Source organism: Excalfactoria chinensis, chromosome 2 (genome assembly GCF_039878825.1).
Source record: "Excalfactoria chinensis isolate bCotChi1 chromosome 2, bCotChi1.hap2, whole genome shotgun sequence".
Taxonomy (NCBI): Eukaryota; Metazoa; Chordata; class Aves; order Galliformes; family Phasianidae; genus Excalfactoria; species Excalfactoria chinensis.
The window spans coordinates 39,241,731-39,254,750 of record NC_092826.1 but is presented as its reverse complement, the minus strand read 5'-3'; the positions used below and the strand labels follow the sequence as shown (position 1 = coordinate 39,254,750).

Below are 13,020 nucleotides of genomic sequence, written 5' to 3'. Positions count from 1 at the left end.
TAATGACTAATTGGCTGTGTTTTTCCCAGCTATTTTATGTTTCTCTTGCTCTGGTTACAAGTCGTACTAAGCCAGTATATCCGCGGGGACCTATAGACAGCCATCGTTTCCAAATGACACGCATCATTCCCCTTTCTTTCTAAGTGTAAAACATTTACAAGTAAATTTACAAATGCATTAAGAACATTTCCCTGTCCGCCTGTTAGTGTTTATTTCTTCCCCTTCTCCTCCTGGGAGCCAACACCTCCCAGCCCTCACCTTTCACACGCTGCTCTCCCTTCCTCGCCTCCATCCCTCCCGTCGCCCCTTTCCCTCCTCCTCCTCCTTTCCCAGCTCAGCAGCGGAGATTTCTGTTTGTGCCAGTGGGGCGGCCTGGCGAGACCGCAATTGCTCTACCCCACAGATTGACGAGCCCTCAGATGCCGATTTACTGTACATGGCAGCCACGCTGGAGCCGAGGCACATCTGGAGTGGAGTAAGCTTACTCAGAAACAGGGGCCAGCTCCAGCCGGAGCCAGCGGAGCCGAGCGCGGCACTTGAAGGCAGCCCTCCTGCCTCCCTTCCCTCTCCCCGGGTACATTTCCTAATGTAAACAGAGGCCAGGGGGGAAGGACACAGTAACTCTTTGCTGCGTGTTTGTCATGTCGCGTTCTTTATCTGCTTGAGGTCAAACCGGAGCTCTGGAAAAACAGAAGCTTTGCTTTTATTCTAAATAGCTGAAAGCCAGCGCTGCTGAAGGGGAGGGGGAGGAAAGAAAGAAAGAGTTTGCTTTTGTGTTTATTTGTTCCACTTTATGGTAATTTGGGGGATAATTTCATTATCTGCAGCCAAATTGAAAACAAGCTGTTGTCTATGCTAATGATACCAGCGTATTATTTTATGTACAGTAGGCGTGGAGCTCTTTAAACCACAAATGGACTGGATTTCTGCTTACAGCTGTACTTCTTTAACTTTTTATTTTTTATAGTTGCAAAATGAGACTTTCCTTTTATTATCTGGAAACGAACGAGATTATAGCTGGCTGCTTTGTTTTACAAAACGGCGAATACCTTTCCGGCCCAGTGCCAGCCTGCTGCCCAGTGCCTGCATTATAGCCTCAGTACCATAAAGAAAAGTCATGCTCCTTTTGGGGCAGATATAATGATTTTATAACCTGATTTGCTGGACTGCCGAATTCCAGTCTCTATAAATGGAAGAGATTTCTGAGGCATTTACTGTCAGCAGTCTGGATGAGTATTTTGTGACTGAAGCTTAATAGAGTTTTTATTTATTTTATTTTGTTTTATTATTATTATTTTATTTTTTTTTAATAAAAGCAAAATGATGAAGTTTTTAGTTTAGTTGTTCGGATGACGCTCAAGTGACAAGCATGCAGTTTGAAAAGGGTTTTCCCACACATTGTTCTTCACAACCCAGAAGGCGTTGCAGTACATGAAGGAGGGAAAATAAACCTTAGAAGATATTGCCATGGATCATATATTGATGCATGCAATGTTGATTTATCTGTCATTGAATAGTTTTTCTAAGGATGTTACTTCTTCATCTCCCCTCAGTTCACAGGCCATGCTCTGTGATTTAAATCTTCATTTTGGTGGATCAAATGGCGACCTCCCAGACAAGTAGGTGGCTCCCAATGGAACCTAGCCTGGCTGACGTGTAGAACTTGGCCTGGGCCATGAGTGATGAAATGCAGCATGGCTGGGCAGCAGCTCTTGTAAAACAGCAGGGCAGAGCCTCAGCTCTGAGACCCCAAGGGGCTCCTACACTTGCTGTTTTATGATCTATGTTGATGTGCCATAATACATGCATAGGAATTAGCATCAGAGGTTGCATATGTCTGGACTGTCATTTCTAATGAATACTATTTTAGTTGATTTCAATAATTTCTTCACAATTACAGTTTTCTTACTTTCTTGATGATTCAAATCCTACTAGGAGAGAATTAACATTTATCTTGAACCACCTTACCTAAGTCTTGACCTTCCCAGTCAGGGAACCACTGGGCACTAATTCCCCATGTCTGCTTGAAACCACTCAAGGTGAAATCCACAGAATCATAGAATTGCAAGGGCTGGAAGGGATCTCCGGAGATCATTGAGTCCAAAACCCCTGCAAAGCAGGTCCCCTACAGCAGGCTGCACAGGTAGGCATCTGGGCGGTTCTTGAATATCTCCAGAGAAGGAGAATCCACAACCACTCTGGGTAGCCTCTTCCAGTGCTCTGTTGCGCTTACTGTGAAGAAGTTCTTATGCGTATTTATGCAAAATTCAGTGGTAAATTTGTTCATCAGCTATGCAAGACTGAAGTGTGCACTCACAAGTTCTGTAGTAAACCTTATGTGCCTGAAACCTGGACCAAGGACAAATTCAGGGAGGGTACACCTCTTGTTATAAGACTTGTGATCCATGTGATTACTGAGGTTGATAAAAGGATTTATTTGGGGTGAAATGATTTATTTGAAACAAACAAACAAATATTTCTGCAGAGTAAATCTGATGGAACCAGACCGCTTGGCAGACTTCAGAGAGATCTTGGCAATTGACTGAAACCTAAACTTATTTTCACAGTGACAGTTGGATTTTGGCTGAGATCTTCTAGATGCCTGCAGGGCTCCAGAGATCTCCTGCCTGGCTGGCAGACCATTGCTCATCTCCCCCACTGCCAGGACAGTGGATTGATGTCCTGTCATTGCAGGGTGGCCCACCAAGTTGTCTACCTTTGAACTAGAGACCTCAAGGCTTACAGGTTTCAAAACGGGGACATCATTTGTTTTGAAACTTTGTTGATATGTTTTGATATGCATTGGAAATATTTTGATTTCAGTGAATTACCGAATCCTGACCCCTAAAAATGTTCTGAAGGAGTTTTTTGAACAGCTCTGCTCCAGACTAAGTTGAATGACCCCAAGGGAAAAAAAGGGAAAAAATGGTTTATCCATAAATAAAGTAGAAATAAAACAAAATCCAGTGAATGACTCTGAAGCAGGGTTTCTCTGACTGCAATTATGGGGCATCTCTGCTTGTAATCCCACCAGTGTCCTTGGAGATCCAGTCTGGGCACAGTTTTACAGTTCTTATCTTAATTTATAATGTGATATCCCAATAATAATTGTTAAAGTTTTTGGTTTTTTTGTTTTTGTTTTTCTCAGTAAGTGCAAGTTTGAAATTGATTCAAGTCCTTGTTCTGTGCTAATGCCAGAAGTGTCCATGAAGCCTCAAAATTAAATCTTCTTGGTAGATAACTATGCATCCTGCTGGTTATGCTATTGTGATTGTATTCATAGCGTGTTCTCCAACTTAAGCAATGTGCAGGTGCAAAAGTCTCATTCTGCAGTACATAATTCTTTCATCTGCCATTTCTTGCCAGTAGATTTCCTGCCCATATGAATGTTTCTTGTGAAATTTCTGGAGAATAGTTGCTGGGTTTTAGCCAGTTATAAGAAAACAAATACACAAACAACCCTCTTCCAAAATTCTACAACTTCCCCTCTCCCTAATCCTCTCTTTTGGAAACCTTTGCTATTCATATTAGATTCTCTGTATCTAACAAAAAAAGACCAGTCATAAAAAATAAAAATATTGCTAGACTTTAGTGATGTCAACTAAGTCCCCAGAACCTTTTTGTATACTGGTACATCTCTGGTTCAAGTGGGCACCTCCCTTTAAACTTGTGCCCATGACTATCGTAACTCTGCAGCAGTTCTTTTGAGTCCTATCCAGTTATTCTAGATTTACAAGAGAATTGGCTGTGACAAATAATAACGACTTTTTAAAAAGGTCTCACCACAGTGTTTTCTTTAAGCCTACATGACTTGGGGACCTACACATGTGTTCAGGTAACAGAAAAGTCCATGGAGTTTACATTCACGAACTGTATTTATTCCAATGGGCTTCATGCTCTATGGCCGTTATCCAGAAATGAAGACAGAAGAGCACTTTGAAAATTGGAAGAGATTTCTGGGGTTGAAAAGTGTGCCTGTAGTTTTAGACTGCAAAAATAGTATGTGAGAAAACAGCAGTTACACAAAACCAGCCATTAATACTGTGCTTTGAAGGGCAATAGATACTTCTGATACCTAAGTAAACAGAAATCTACCTAAAAGTTTCGAGCATTTTATTTCCTCTCGATATGATTACTTACAGTATATATGTTTTATGCTTTTTTCAAAGTATGTTACTGACATCTGAGAGCCAATAACATATGCAACACAGTCAAGACCAACATTTGCAGTATTTTTGACCCTAGGATAAACTGTCGTACTTTAAAAAATTATCCTATTGTACTGCCTTTGCCTGCTTTCAGTGTTTTGTTTTGTTAAAACTGTGCAGGATTCATTGATCTGTAGCCTGTCATTTATTATATGTATTTCTCAGAAGAACAAGAACAGTTGTCCGTTACATATTTCTCCAACAAAAACATATACTTGGTATATAAATGTTCAGATGATTATAATTTCATCCCAAACATACATGTATCCTAAAAATAAACCACAATAAATGTCAGGCAAAGCAAAAATGAAGTACAGCAAAAGAATGAAGCAGAGGAAAAAAGGGGGGAAAAAAGTGGAAAGAAATCCACAAGAATAAAAACGCAGGCATTAAGTAAAATAATAGATGTGAAGAAAGAGCTTAAATATGAAGTTAAGGGAGAAAAAGGAAACTAGCCACAAAACTGTTACAAAACCAGAACTTACTGTTACTGGGCAGGTGAAATTCTGATCCCAGTCGAGTCAGGTGTCCCAAAACACAATGAATTAAAACCAAAGACTTCTAAATGCCCAAGATTGAAGAACGATTCAAGCAAATTTAATCAAATCATCAAATCATGATTTAATAATGACATCATACTGGTCTTTCACAGAATCACAGAACTTCAGGAGTTGGAATCGACCTCTACAGATCATCAAGTCCAGCCTGCTAAAGCAGGCTCCCTACAATAGGCCACATAGCTATGTGTCCAGATGGGTCTTGAATATCTCCATGGAAGGAGACTGCACAACCTCTCTGGGCAACCTGTTACAGTATTTTATGAAGTTTAAATGAAGTTATATGAATAACATTTTTAATTTTCTAAATAATGCGCTCCCATCTCTTAGATTTTTCTAATGGAATAAATGAGACTTGTATGCTCGGTTTGGTGAGGGAGAATCTAATTAGTTCAGGGTCACGTTTGTGTTTTGAATTCTTGCAAAATGAAGATGCATTTTGGTTTGGGCTCCAAACCAACTACGGAAATACAGTGAATTTCCTATGCAGAGCATGACTGACATCCTTCAGAGAGATGAACAACTTGAGGCTCTGTAGTAGAATCATTGCAGCCAGAGGACTCAGTTGTATCTTCTGGTCTTAATTGCGACAGATTGTGCGCGTGAACAGAGGACAGAGCTGTACATGCTATTTTTCATTAACATTTTAAAGCAAAGTCCAGGCATGGTATGGACATGTTCCTCATTAGTAATAGCACTACTATATTACTTTTCCAACAAAACTTGCAAAATATTACATTACTTCTTGGTCCGCTGAACTACTGAACTGCCACTTTCTAACAGAAAAAAGCTGTAACTGAGTCACTAGTAAAAGGGGCAGGAAATTAGATAAAAGGGGAACACTAGTTTTACATGCCTAAATGAAAAGGTGTTAGTTTTAAATATATGGCCTTACAATATATATTCCAAGCCTTCGAAAGTCTCTGACTTTCATTATTGAAATTCTGCACTGAACTGACAGCTGCCCCACTCATATGTGTTGCAAGTCATGCTATGAAAAAAATAAAAGTGGAAACTCCTTATGTCCTGATAGGCACTGCGGTATTGAAAACATAAAAATTTTATGACTTGCATGATTGTAACATGCTTATTGGATTGACAAAGATACATTGTCTGATAATTATTTAATAAGACGCTATTTGGAGGAAGACTACATTGTAACCAGATGAATTTCCACGCTCATGCTGCCTGGAACACTGTGGTAGGAAGAGTTTTTGAGAGCAGCGCAACAAACAGTGTGAAAAGAACTTTTTGAACCTTTGCTTCTAATAGGGAAGAGAAGCTGTAAAAGCACAGGGAGACAGACATTATTTTGTTGGCAAATGCCCCACCTACATTAAGCCACCTGTCTTAAGAGTGTCCTTTACAGTCAGTGGAGGATGAGACAACTCCAGAAGGTGAGTCATACTTTGGTTCTTTGAATTGTCAGCTGCTCAATTGTCCCGCGTTGACTGCATAGGGCATTTATGGATCCTAAAAGCCCATGGGTAGCTGCCTCCATTCGATCCTGATATTAAGGTGGGACTGAAGTAAGACTTCCAGTATATGTTTTAAATGAAGGATGTACAATACAAATCTACGTAACAAGTGGAGTTCTCAGTCCAGTCTAGGAAACACTAAGTTAAACTTCTCTTGGAAAACACTAATTCAAACTCCACTGCTAGGAGGGGCAGAGAAGAGGAAAGAGAACATACCCTGTGTGAAGAAATAAGGCATTTTCTCAGATGCTTACTCAATAATACTGTGCTTCAGGCTCAGGATGTTGCTTCATTGTCAAGTGGCTGATCTTTCCTTGCCATGCTTTCCTATTGTTCTCCATTCCTTAAATAATCCTGGCTTTCTGTTGCATTTTTATCCATCTAATTCATTTTCAAACCCCTTAAAAAATAGAGATTAGTTTAACAGATCAGGAATGAATTAGAAAAAAAAAAAAAAAAAGTTACATAATGGACCTATTTAAATTACACAGTTGCTACTTGCCTTTACAGAGTAATAAAGATACAGTTAATAGCTTCCACTTTATTTAGCTGCTAAATTCTGATTATGTTTCTGCTGCTTTGTTTTGGAGATGAACTCCACTGCAATAACTTCATTGTTCTTTGCTCATTAATCACTTTTATTTGGTCTCCTTTGAATTGCTGTGAAGTTTCAGAACATGGGCAGTCCTCTGGCAGACAGATGAATGTTTTGATCTATTAGACCTTTTAGGCTCTAGGATTTAGACAAAGTATTACCATTATAATGGTTTACAGACATTAGTCTTCATCCTGGTGTTTCACTGTGCAGCCCTTGTTACTACAGTAGCTCTAGAACTCCACTGATGGTAGTTTGCTCTATGCAAAAAGATAAAACAGTAACCTACTGCTAGTTATTATACAGTCAGTATTCATCAGCAGTTTCAAGACCAGTACACTTGCAGATAAATCATAACAGCAGCATTGTTTAAGATGCTCTCCCTTTTGGTCAAGTGTATTTGATATGCTCACTGTACTTCCCTGAGGGTGGTCATAAACAGAAAAAAAAACCAAAACAGCCTGAGGTGGCTCAAGTGAGACCCTACATAGAAAACATATGAGAGAAACATATTAATAAGTCTTGTATACATTAGCAGGACTCCTCACAATGAAACTACTTAGAACATGCTTGTATTGTTCAAAACATAAAAGTGGGTCTGGTGCCAGAACTGCTGCACCTAAAGAGTAGATCTCAGACCACGTGGGACAGACTGTGGTGTCCCACTGAGTCTGCACCGTGCCTCTTTGAAGAGAGAATTCAGACTCTGGATAGCAGAAGTCCAGAAATCCAATAGTTTAATGTCTCAAGTTGTAGTTTGCTCCTTCAGATTAATTGTCATCAGACACCATGAAGAGAAACTACCTTACTCACCAGTCTGGTTATCTCATCTTCTGTGTGTTTATTTTAATTTCTAAGGTGCTTCCTGGAAATATAAAAAGAAAAGAAAACCCCAAATACTTTTAGGAGTCTGTGTATGTTGAGCTATTTGGAGGCCTTGCAACAGACCCCTTACAGAGCCATGCTCTCTTTCTGTGGACACTCATGACAGTACATCCAAATCCTTAACTATATGTAAGTGGACTTTTTAACTGTACAAGCACGAGTTCCAATTTAACTTGAAGACATATGGGAGTATTTATGAACAGTATTTGCATGTTCTCCCATCTTCAGTTGCAGCTCTGCTCATACCGTTGGTTCTGAGTAGCAGTTCAAAACTAGTGTAATAAATAATCCACAGTCACTGAATTTGAGTTGTTGCTGTGAACAGTTTACTTGGGTTAGTTCAGCATTTAGAAACAGTATTTCTCACCTCCTCTACACAAGTCCTTTCACTGCCTGCCCACTTCTTGATGGGAAAAATAACATTCTGGTTTGAGGTGTTTCAAAAGTTATGTGAGGAGAAGCTGAGGGTGTTGTTTTTGTTGTTGTTGTTGTTTTCCCAGGTATGCATCTCACTTCTAAATAAGCTACATTTCAGGAAGCATTTATTTAATCTCTCTACAGCAGGAATGTTCAGAAACATTCACAGTTGAAAATACCATTGCACCAGAAGGTCTCAGTATCCAAGTATCCAAGTAAGTCTGTCTGAAGAGTGTAATCATTCACCATGTCCAAAAAGCTACCGTCATGCTTAGAGTAGAATTTATTTTAGCATGTAGAAGTTATTTGCTTAGCTATTTTAGTTTTCTGGAGTTCTTCTACAGTCAACATTGTACAAGTGAGAGATCTTTTCACTGAGGTGCCTGTAGAGATGTCTGTCTTTGCTGATTACTGCAGACACACCTCCAATCTAAGCATCTTCCACTAGATGCTTAACTTAAAGACTTACAAAGCTGGGTAAGTTGAATCCTTCTGCTTACATTTACATAGAAATCTTCTGAAATGTGGGTTTCCAGGACTTGACCTTTCAAGCTTGACTTGATATCCAAACTGGTGACTGAAGCCAAACTCACTGGCATTTTCCACTGTGCTTCTTAGGTATGCAAAGGTGCAAGGACTCACATCTAAGACAAGAACACCTATACCGCGCTGTGTTTGTGTGGACATCAACACTTCAAATCAGCATTATGCAGACAAGCTCTTTTCCTAAAAAGAACAAAACAAAATCACTTATGCTACTAATTTGATAGGTCTGCCTATCTGCAGCTTTCCACCTACTGAAAACCTTTATTTTTTGGCAAATATTTTTTGCCTTCTTTCCACAGAGAGGACGAAAGGTGGTCTCATTGTCACAGTCAAAGAGCTGCCTAAAGAGAAACCAAGACAGAAGATAAGCATCTCTAACTCAGCATCAGATGAATACCCTCATTACAGAAACTTAGAGTTCTGTGCACAGCAAAGTCTAGAGCTGATTTACGATGGACTTGATATGTCAGTGGTGAATAATTCAGTTCAGGAGAAACAAAGATATTGTAAACGATGAAAGAATCAAGCAATGAACAGAATTCATTTTTGAAAAAAACAAAAAAAACAAAAAAACAGTCTTCTGCAGTAAAAAGAAAAGAGAGCAACAGGAAGGGACTAGTATTTTGAGTTATACAAGTAATAACATTGTGTCAAAAGCAGTAATGCAGTGGCACATGAAGAACGATCAATCTTCAATCCCAGTAATGTTCCAGAGAAAAATGGGAAACTTTATGCGTGTGCAAAACTTTGGAAGTCACATGAGCGTAAAATTAAATGTATTTGATCAGACCCTTGAGCCACCATCCCTGGGGTTGTTCAGATGTCATCCTAAGGGGACATGGTTTAGTGGGGGAATACTGGTGGTAGGTGGAGGGTTGGACAGGATGATCTTGGAGGTCTTTTCCAACCTCTGTCATTCCATGATTCTACTGTTCCACTCTTTGTCCTTCTTATTCTACTTGCCTTTCAATTACAACAAGAATTTGCAGTAAAATCAAAACCCTTTAACCTAAAAGACATTCTCTGCCCCAAAGAATTTACAGTCTAAAACAGTAAGAATCTCCAAACTGTCAGAGTTTACACTATAGCCATAAAATGAACTATCTTAAAAGTTCAGTCTGGCAAAATATCCTAAGCATCTACTTAAGAGGTGCTGAGTGACCTCATTTAAACCAATCCCTGGGATTAGGCACAATGTTTGTTTAAAGTATTTTGAGATCCTGAGATATAAGACGCTTTAGAAGTGTAAAGAATTTTTTTTTTTAAACTTGCTTAATGTGTTTTTGTGTTTATTTGTAGACGTAGAAGTTACGCAGTGTAAAATTTGACAGCTGAGACTAGTCATGAAATTTCTCTAGGAAAATTAAAACCTGTTAACAATTTGCTGACATTTGTGAAAACCCCTTAACGCTTCCAAATCTGAGTCCAGGTATTCATATGCGAGAATGTGAAATCTTTTGCAATGCAAATATTAGCAAATGAATTTGAAATGTTCACTTTTCACACACCATTCATATAAGAGCTTTCTGAGTAGCAGCAAATTGTATTCCTATTAAATTTCATCTCACACTCATGCTGTCACTTCTGCAAAAAAAATATGTTTTTCTGAGGAGGGTGTGAGTGGGTGGGTTTATGTGTGTTTTATAGACAACTCATGAGTACATGTCAACCATTAATTACCTGAATATAGAGTTACAAATAGGAAAATATGCTACTAATAATGCATGGAGCAAGTCCTGTGCTTTGCTTGTTTGAGCAGTTCACTTTTCCAATCACTTTACTTGAAGAGAAAAAAACTGCATGCCATTTCACTGCTTCTTCAATTTCTCTATTTACATGTGAGGAGTGCAGCAAATAGAAAGAAAATAAACAATTCATTTTGGAGCCTTGGGTTAATTACCAATGGTTGCTTTGGATAACATTCTGTTGAAGTCAGCCATTGAATTTTTAAGGAATATATTTTTTAAGACAGCAGCTTTTAATTTTGCAATCCTAATTCTTCTCTATGGGTTTATTTCTAGGGTATTCATCCTAGTTTAAATTTAGCCATCTGGAGAGCGTAAGCACAAATGGGAAATGGGGAGAAAATGTTGCCCTTTTTTCTTTCTCTGGTGGATAACAAGTTTGTCAAGCCTATCCTGGTGAGTCATGTCCAGCAGTTTTAATAATTTAGTTTCATTACTCATTAATTCACTTGAGATTATAATGTTTTTTGATAATTTACAGTTTTGCTTCTTAAGGGTTCTGGGCCAGGGAAATAGGAACGTTTGCAGTTAGGTAATACAAAATGAATTCAACTGGATGAATGACTGTTTATTCCTACTCATTAGTACCCCAGTTGCTCCCTTTTCCCTATCCTCTCCCACCCTTCTGAAGCTGGGCTTCCAGTAGTATGGATTTCTGAAATGTGTGCATCCCTGGGATGTTCACGGAAGAAGTGGAGCAGCACTGGCACCCAACATACTGCTGGGACTAGATCCAGCCCATACATCCCACTGGTCTCTTGGGACAGAGGAGGCATCATCACAGACACCAGAACTGAAATGTGCCATTGGAAATTACTTCTGATGGCCTGTCCTTCACTCCAGCCTTTTTCTCTCATCCGCTCTCAGGGTTTGCCTTCACTTTGGGGATTTTCAGGAAGAATTTGATAGTAGGGTTTGCCTGTACCCTATGAATGCACTTAAAATGTCCCTTCATGTTAACTGAGGTGCAAAATCAAGGGTGCTGTCTGCTTTCTCCTTCAGCTGGGCTGAGGCTTGTCCTGGACCTGAACATACTCTATGGTCACTTTTCATCCTCCTTTAAAACCCAACCATTGGAAGCAATATAGTTCAGTCAAACAACTTCCCCAAATGCACTGGGAAGAGCAAGAAAATAAAAAGAAAAGCACCTCTGCTACTGCCTTGCAGAGCCTCTTTTCCCTGCCCTTGTCATTCCTATAAACAACTTTTGATGAGGAAAGTGGGAATTTGCTGCGGTGAGTGGGAAAAACACATCAGCTTGGAGGAGGTAAAGGAGACAGGCAAGCAGGAACCTGGGAGGGGAGTAGCAAACTGGAGCCTGGGGAAGAACAGCTCTGTCTGGAAAAATGGAGAGTACAAAGCTCCCTGGGATGAGGACGTGTGGTTGCTGCCAGTGGGCTTGGTGGCCCAGGCTGCTGTTTAGAGCATGCCGTTTCCTGCGGAGCATTGTTAAATCAATCTTAGCATTTTCTCTGTTTGCTCAACGTATCTTTCTTATTCTCTCAATATTTCATCTCCGAAGGTCTCCTCCATGAATACCAGGGGGTTGAAGGACACCTTAATTAACAGCAGCAGTAACAGACGGCAGCGAGGTAGCTGCACGCATCGCCTTTCCTGCCCTGCCATTTCTTCGGTCAAGGAAATCACTTGCTCTTTCTTTCATCATTTCCTCCCTCCCTCTCTCCCCCGTGTCCTGACTCCCTGCCCTGATTCAGAGCTGGAAGGTCTGCTGGTGGTAGCCCTGGTGGCTGCAGGGAGGAGGGAATGGGGGAAAAAGCAGAGGGAGTAAAATAAGTGTCAAGGAATTCATTGTCTGTTCTCCACCTGTTGTTATTCTGGTCCCAATCAACCTGCTAGCCAGGCTGGAGCCAGTGGCCATCTGGAAACACTGCTCTGTTTATAAACTTGGCATGAAGCAGCACTCCCGGGCCCTGACCTCCCACACAAATCTGGAAACAATTAGAGCGAGATGATAGGCAGGCAGGCAGGCAGGGAGAGGAGGGGAGAGAAAAGGAGCGTGTGAGAGAGAAGGCTGCAGAGAAGGGGGAAAACAGGCAGGGAGATGGGGAGTGTGGAGAAGGTGGCAAATGTTTCTGAGATGCAATTATTTATGCCCACCATCAGTGACGACTGGCTCGTTAATTGCTGCCCTTGCCAAAACAGCTTTTCCACGAAGGCTGTGGCATGCCTCTTCGCCTTCCCCAGCAACACAGCTTTTCCAAATTATATTTTATGTTTTAGGCTACTAAAAGTTTGCCTTTACTGCTCCTAGGAAATTAAGATGGGTCTGCTAGATCCGTATACTTGGGCCCATATGCATTCTATACACGGTTTCCAAGCATTGCAGCTCCCACCCATATTTATTAGGAGCAATGCCTTTCTCTGCTCCTCACATAGCCTAGCACACTGCTTTCCAGAAAGGACGGCTCCCAGTCTCCAGCTCTCCGGAGTGTGGGAGTCATTTGGGTTCAATTCTCTCAAGCCTTCTCTTGCTCCACCCTACCCACCCACTCGTATTGCAACTCATCACCATCTTGACTGTGAAGCCTTCACTTCTCCTAGTCAAACCAGACCTCCAGTCGCTGGGTA

At 40.5% G+C, this 13,020-nt stretch overlaps 1 long non-coding RNA gene across 1 annotated transcript; it reads left to right on the top strand.

Moving 5' to 3' along the window:
• Positions 1–372: 372 nt before the first annotated feature.
• On the top strand, positions 373–12,070 carry LOC140249184 (uncharacterized). The gene is made up of 3 exons (XR_011902960.1): positions 373–475; positions 10,708–10,827; positions 11,954–12,070. It is a non-coding gene; the product is annotated as an uncharacterized lncRNA (long non-coding RNA).
• Positions 12,071–13,020: the final 950 nt, after the last annotated feature.